This window comes from Nicotiana attenuata, unplaced genomic scaffold, assembly GCF_001879085.1.
Source record: "Nicotiana attenuata strain UT unplaced genomic scaffold, NIATTr2, whole genome shotgun sequence".
Lineage (NCBI taxonomy): Eukaryota > Viridiplantae > Streptophyta > Magnoliopsida > Solanales > Solanaceae > Nicotiana > Nicotiana attenuata.
This window is the reverse complement of record NW_017670444.1, coordinates 577,132-584,751: the sequence shown is the minus strand read 5'-3', so window position 1 is coordinate 584,751 and position 7,620 is coordinate 577,132.

The window sequence follows — 7,620 nt, the reverse complement described above, 5'->3', positions numbered from 1 at the left end:
TCATCAGGTACTTTTTGAAATCTCTAGTCGATCATAGCCATCTCATCATCTTCCAGATCCGAACCTTCAGCAATTCTGAGAGCTAAGCTTCTCTCCTTCTTGGGTGTATCCATCTTCATGGTTTGCCTTCTCATTTCATACGCAGTAAGATTTCCAATCAGTTCATCCAGTCTGAGAGTAGCAATATTCTTGGATTCCTGAATGGCAGTGATTTTGCTTTCCCATGTGACTGGCAGAACCCTTGTCAGAATTTTCTCAACCTTGTCTTCTTCAAGAATAATCCTTCCAAGAGATTTAAGTTCATTTGTCAGTGTAGTGAACTTAGTATACATTTCTTGAATTGTTTCTCCTTCCTTCATAGTAAAGTTCTCATATTGAGAATACAACAGTGTTCCTCTTGACCTCTTTACTTGAGGTGTTTCTTCATGAGCCACTTGCAAGGTGTCCCAGATTTCCTTAGCTGTGGTATAACTTTTCATTCTGCTGTACTCATCAGGACCTAGTCCACACACAAGCCATTTCTTGGCTTTAGCATTTTTCTCCCACTTCCTCAGGTCTTCAGCAGTGCAGTCAGCCCTTGTCTTTGGCACATTAACTCCTCCAGCATTCTTCTTTGTGGTTGCTAGGGGACCATCAGTGACTATGTCCCAGAGTTCATAGTCTTCCCCTATGATGTGATCTCTCATCCTGTTCTTACACCAAGAATAGTACTGACCATTGAAAAGTGGAGGCCTAGCAGTGGATTGCCCTTCCCAGTTCCCAGGTGGTGCACTCATGTTGATCTTCTCCTAAGGTGTTAGCCTCTTCAAGGATAACCTGCTCTGATACCAATTGATGTTCTTAACGTCAATACCACACAAGGGGGGGGGGGTAATTTGTGTGGTACCCAATTTTCGCTTCAGAAGAACCTGGTTCTTCTAGGTATACTTACTGCTACTGTTTGCGGAATCAAGAGTACATAAAATAAAGAACACAAAGATTTTTACGTGAAAAACACCTGGCTCAAAAGGTGAAAAAACCACGACCTACTACTTAGTAGGATTTTCCCAAACTTCCACTAAAATCACTGAGCCAAAACAACATTTACAAAACTCTTGTAAACCTAAGGATTAACTCTAATCTCACCTGTAGCACACAACCTCAACTGTTGCAACACCTTCAAGTTAAATCTAACTTGAATACTCAAAGTACCTAATACAATTGCTTCTATGAAAGCTGGAAAGGTACAACTTTAAATCACCTACTACAATTGAACTAGAAATAAATAAAGACACAATGGAATTGATTCTTCTATCTCGTTCAAGTAGCTTCAGGAGCACACACTTAAATCTCACATAAATTGCTTGCAAAATTGCCTTGCTCTTTTGCTCTCAATTTAGTTTCACTTCTGCGTATGTGCAATCCCTGTAAAAAAGAAAAATCACTGTTATTTAATGAGTTAGTAATCAGAGTTTGATTGAGACTCAATTGCTGATCTTCCATCGAAGTTGAGTCCTTGAACAATACAAACTCCAACCCTATCCTTTATTCGGATTGTGTCCTCTTCCCATGAGAAGACTTTCTCTCCTCATCCAATATGCAACCTTTTCGATTAGTTCAGGAGATATTGCTGCTTGATCACTGAGACTTATCTCCTTCACGTGTATCTCACGTGTCTAGGTTGATAAATACTGTGCCTCACATGATGGACCTGGTCCATGACTGAGTTCATTTGTCATTCTTCAAAACTTCACCTAAACTTGGGCCAACACATACCCTGAGTCGCATAGCTGACTTATACTCAGAAGATTGTAGTTAAGTCCATCAATGAGATAAACCTCAGTGATATCGCAGTTGTTATTGAAGGGAACTATTCCGGTACCGACTAATTTTCCTTTTGAATCATCGCCAAACTTAATGCTTCCTCCATCTATTTTTGTAACTTTCTTAAATAGGTTTTTATCACCTGTCATGTGGCTGGAACACGCACTATCTAAGTACCATTTTCTTTTGCGACTTCTCCTATGGTGTTCCTGCAAAATATAGTTATTACTTTCTTTTAGGTACCCAAGCTTGCTTGGGTCCTGGTTGGTTAGTATTACTAGGTTCAGAATTGTTTTTAGGTTTCCAAATCCATCCTGAAATATTTGACTTACGAAATCAATAAAAGGAATATCTATGTCCACTTTTATTGTAGTAGTGACATGTAACTCCTGATCCATTTTCGGATCTTTCATTAGTGTTAGTACTAGTGGACTCTGTTCTGGCTGGTCCTTCTCCAGTTGACTTGTAAGTCGCATGGTTTGATCTGATAGAACTATGACTGGTGGATTTGCGCATGCCATTGAGTTGCATTTGCAATTCCTCAAACTCTTCTTGAAGTACTTCTTTTTCGATTTCACATACTTCATGCTTGAGCTTCCAGTCTTTTACTTCTTTGTTGAGTCTCTTTAGTTCATTCATAATTTTTTGAGACTCTTTCAAAGTAAGATCAAGAATATCCTGCAATTCATTACATCTTTCACAGTTATAAGACCTTACCTCGCTTGTTTCACCTCGTGCCATGAAACAGTTCTCATTATTATCTTTGCATTCATCGTCTGAAGTGTCCTCATCTGTCCAGCATCCTGAAAGTTTGTTCATGTCGTTTTTCAGAATTTTCATGAAGCAAAGATTTGCTATTTCTTCGTGTTCTGAACTGTCTTCATCACTCCAGCTTCCAAATGATTTGTTCTTGTCGAAACCTTTGGAGATTTTTCTTTTTAGATCTGGACACTCAGCTTGAACATGTCGAAATCTTCCACACTCATAGCTTTTTCCATCATTCGTATCTTGTTCGTTATATTGCCTGGATCGCCTAGGTGGAATCCTTCCTTTTCTCGTATTCCTGAATCTTCTCATTAAACTATCCATGTTTCTTGACATCATAGCAATTTCTTCTTGAAGAGCATCAGGATCATCATCGATATCATTTTCAGCTATTTCAGTTGTGGCCTTGAATGCAGCAGTTTTCTTCTGTTCTTCTTGGTTTGTTTTCTTGAGATGTGTTTTCTCGAAAGCTATGAGTTCTCCTCGAAGTTCATCATATGATAGCTTATTCAGATCCTGTATTCAAGTGTGACTACTTTGGTCTGCCAAGTAGTGGGTAGGCTTCTAAGAATCTTTCTAACTTGATCACCACTTGAGTATGGTTTGCCAAAAGCTTTTAGATCGCTAACGATTTTGCTGAATCTGTCAAACATCTCTTCAATAGATTCTCTTTCTTTCATCTGAAAGAGTTGATAATCATGAACCAACATGTTGATATGTGTTTCCTTTACTTTGCTGGTTCCTTCGTATGTAACTTCAAGCTTATCCCACATCTCTTTGGCTGTATCACAACTGGAGATTTTCTGATACTCTTCACCACTTATAGCATTGTAGAGCAAATTTCTCGCCTTATTGTTGACTTGTACAACTGCCATTTTCTCATCTGTATATGAATCTATATCTTTGGGATCAACAAGTGGTTGAGCGACAGCCGGCACGAGATAGTTCCCCTTTTTGATAACTCTCCAGACTTTAACATCATAAGCCTTTGCATATATTTCCATACGCACTTTCTAGTGGGAGAAATGTTGTCCATTGAAGTATGGTGGCCTTACTTGTGAAGTTCCTTCTTGGAAGAGTGCTCCTATGATAACTTGATTTGCCATGATCTTTTCTCACAAGCTGTTGAGCAAAAGAAAAATATGAGCCTTACTCTGATACCAATTGAAAGTACAAGAGGGGGGGGGGGAGGGAAGGGGAGGGGATTGCTTATTTTTAATATTAATTGCTACCAGTTGACTAGTTTTCTAATTAGTCGACTAGATATAATAACTTGATAACAGTAATGATAGAATTTAAGATGCAGAAATCAAATGCAGGAATTAAAGACACTGGAATTTTTATACTGGTTCGGATTTAATGTGAATCCTAGTCCAGTCCCCTTGGGTTGCAAGGGAGTTCTCTTTCAGTGAATGAGTTTCTTGAGTACACAGTGAATGGTGTGATTGTCGATGCCCCCTTTTTCTCGCGAAATCGGCTGTACGACATTTGAGAAGACAACTCTATTCCCGTGTGGGAATTGGGTTTTTGGAATTGAAGAGTCGCCACCTAATGATTAAGTGCATTAGGACACTGAGAGTTTTGAGTTTGAAAACCAGAGTTCGGGTAAGGGCTAGAAATTATCTCGAGGGGAAGGTGTTAGGCACCCCTCAAGATCCACTAGTGTGGTTCCCGGCCATGCTATGTTGTGACTTTAATGCAAATAAGTATACAAATAACTTCACACATAAGGGTTACAAATAGATACGTAACAAGTATGTTGGAATCAAGGTCTAGATGATCTACAATTTGTTTGAGGGAGGGTCTAAATGCAGAAAATTAATCAAGACATTGAATAAACAAGGAAGAAAAATTTAGGGGAAAAAGGAATAATGCAGTAAAATTAAAGAGGGGTTTTGGGTAGTTGAAAAGACATAATTTTATTGATATTAAACAAAGTCACATAAAGGAAAGGGGGTCCCAGGTTTGTAAAACACATGGATCATCCACACAACACCGGTAATCAATCGTACGCATAGCGTCATCATGTGATCATAATCTCCATGTCTATCCTTCCCACCCCGTTAAGGTATTTAAGCGCGGAATGGTATCGTTACCTACTGCATGCTAGTACCCGTCCGACCTATCAGTCCCAGAGGCGTTTAGGACTGCTAATCCTAGAAGGGAGGGAGCTTGGCTTTTGAGGGGTTTTAAAAGGATAAAATTCTAGGGCGACAAACAAAACACATAAAGCAGTTAATGGGGAAATAAGAACAATTAAAGGCTCAAGTAGGCCTCCTCACTTAAAGAAACGAATTGTTTAGCATGTCTTACACATACTGTTTAGGTCATTAATTAAAATTAGCGTAGGAAGAATTGATTTACCACATATTTCCCAGATAGGGAGTCCAAATTAGTCCTGCTTAGATGTAGTTGTCGAAAACTGACAGTTGATTAATTATCTAACTATTTGTATGTTAAACAGGGCCTATAGGCATGATATCTATTAATCCAGGGACGGAGGAATAACTGATTGCAAAAAGTCATTAGTATAAGCTCTACGGGTAGTTAACAAATTGCCACTGATTTTAAAACTTGGGGGTAGGGAGTAGGGATTCATAGCAGAAACAAACAGAAAGAGGTCACCATACTAATTTAAATATTGAACTCTACAGAAACAGTAAGTAGACATGAATACACAAACTGTAAAGAAACACATGTTGTGATGCTGAAGCTTAAATCAGGACAATACCAGTTTCAAAGAAAGAAATGAGAAAAAGCAGTAGGTCTTGTAAACAGGCCACAGTGCAGACAAGAAGAGAGAATACTATTATGTGTGAGTTATGAGTTCAGAAAGATTGTGTATTCTGTTGAGTTTGTGAAAGGGTCGTGCTTTATAGTGTGAAAAATCAGGCAGAAATAAGGCAAGAAAGCAGTTAAGGAACTGAATATCAATTAAGAATCAATCAACAAGACTTCCTTAATTAAGGAATTCAGAAACGGTAAAAACTACTATTGAGGAAAGAAATTAAAATAAAGCACTTTGTGCCAGAGTAGGCAATTAGGGGTAAATACATAGAAGTTTTATTCAAGTACAGAATTTTGAAATACTGCGGTTGTACAATTAAGGTAAGAAAATCAATTAGTAGCCAGTAAATCAGAGGTCAAAGATTTTGTAATGAATGAACCAAGACAGAAAAGCTAAGAATGGTTTTTAACTCAAGTCGAGTCACAGGGAAAATCAGCAAACAAGGAAAGAAAATCAATCAGACCTATTCAGAAGGGAGTCTGAACCAATCAGAAATTCGAAAGCCATTTTAGAGGGAAGTTATCACAATAAAAGAGCATACAGACATGTCAAGCATGAAAAGAAGATGTCGTGTCATTGTAAAAATCAGTAGAAGAATCCAGTGTAAAGAGTTTAGGAGAGTTTAGCAAAAGTCGAGTCGTATGAAAGACAAGGATGTCCCAACTCAGTTCAGACACTCGAAATTGGTCTGAAGAGTTGGGGGTTTTGAAAATAAAACCCTAGCTCAGGCAAAATCACATAGCCAAACTTGGAAGAACCCCCAAATTCTAGGGTTTCCACCATTAATGAGTGCAAAGATGAAAGGGCAGCAATTAAATCGAAACAGGTTTTCAGAAGGTCTCAGAAAAAGAACTGAAACTTCTAACACATTTCTTTCAGCAAACAGAAACTCATGAGAAACATGATAGAAAGTAAACATGCAGAACACGTAAGAAGAGCTCAAAGGAAATAGAGTAGAAGAAACTAATTTGAAACATAATGGGAAAATTGATAAGACGGTAGGAGAAGCATACTAAGACGTTTTTTTAGAAGAAGCTTAACCAGAACTCAGTATGTGGAAACTTAATAAGAAATACTTAAAGACATAGTAAAGGAAGATACAGTAGGAGAAAACACAAGAATACAGTAGAGGAAATATATAGTAGAAAAGCATGCAAGAATAACAGTATAAGAAATACAGTAGAAGGAGCATACAAGAAACACCCGTAGAAGAAGCATACAAGACATGGTAGAAGAAAAAATACAAGAACACAATAGAGGCATATACACACAAAAAAGACAGTTAGAGAAACATTTTGAATACTCTCAGAAAAACCCTAGATCGGAAAAGAAATGGTTTGAAAGTAGTTTTTGAAAGAAAGCCAGGAAAATCGCTTAAAATCTTAAGGAAAGCATGGATATGGACCAGATCTAAAGAGATCAGAAAAACCTCAAAACTAGGGTTTTCAGAGGAACCAAACGACGAGAAAGGCTTGATCTAAGCAAAAGAGTCGAAACCAGGCTTCGAAATAGACATAGCTTGCCGGAAACGGGCGGAGATGGCCGTGAACTCGAATCGACAGAGGTCTGGACATAACCCTTCATGGTCGAGTCATGGGAAGCTTTCAGTAAACCAAACGCGAGGAGCCATAAGGTGGCTTGATGGTGGTGAAACCACCATAGATCTAGGTTAGAGGGTGACCGGAGAAGAAGAACAGAATTCATCGGAGAGGAGGGGGTGGGAAGGTTCTAGAAGAGAACCAGAGGTTAGAGAGATAGAGAGTAGTGAGGGAAAAATGAGGGGTATTGGGTGGTCGTTTGGTTTAATTTAGGTAGGTTAAACGGGGACCGTTGATCTGAATGATCAATGGTCCAGATTGGATGGGGTAGGTGGGTCGGTAGGATAATTGGATTGGGCTTGGTATTGGATTGGTCTAATCTAGGTTGGGGGCTTGGGTTTAATTAGGCCAAATTAGAAAGCCAAATGTGGCTATAAGTTAAATAGCCTCTTTTCCCTCTTAATTTATAAAAAATAATAAACAAATTCCCTGGAAAACAAAATTGAAAGTACTAAAATGTCTTTATATATATATTTATAATTTAAAAATTATAATTATTAATTTAAAATTATAAAATCCCATTGTTTATAAATATGAGACGGATCTAAACTAAAAATGGCTAATATTGAATTATGGCAATTTTAACTTAAAAATACTAATAATTAATTTTATAAAAATGTGTAAAAAATATCTTAGCCATATTTTGAGTACCAACATAAGAATCCA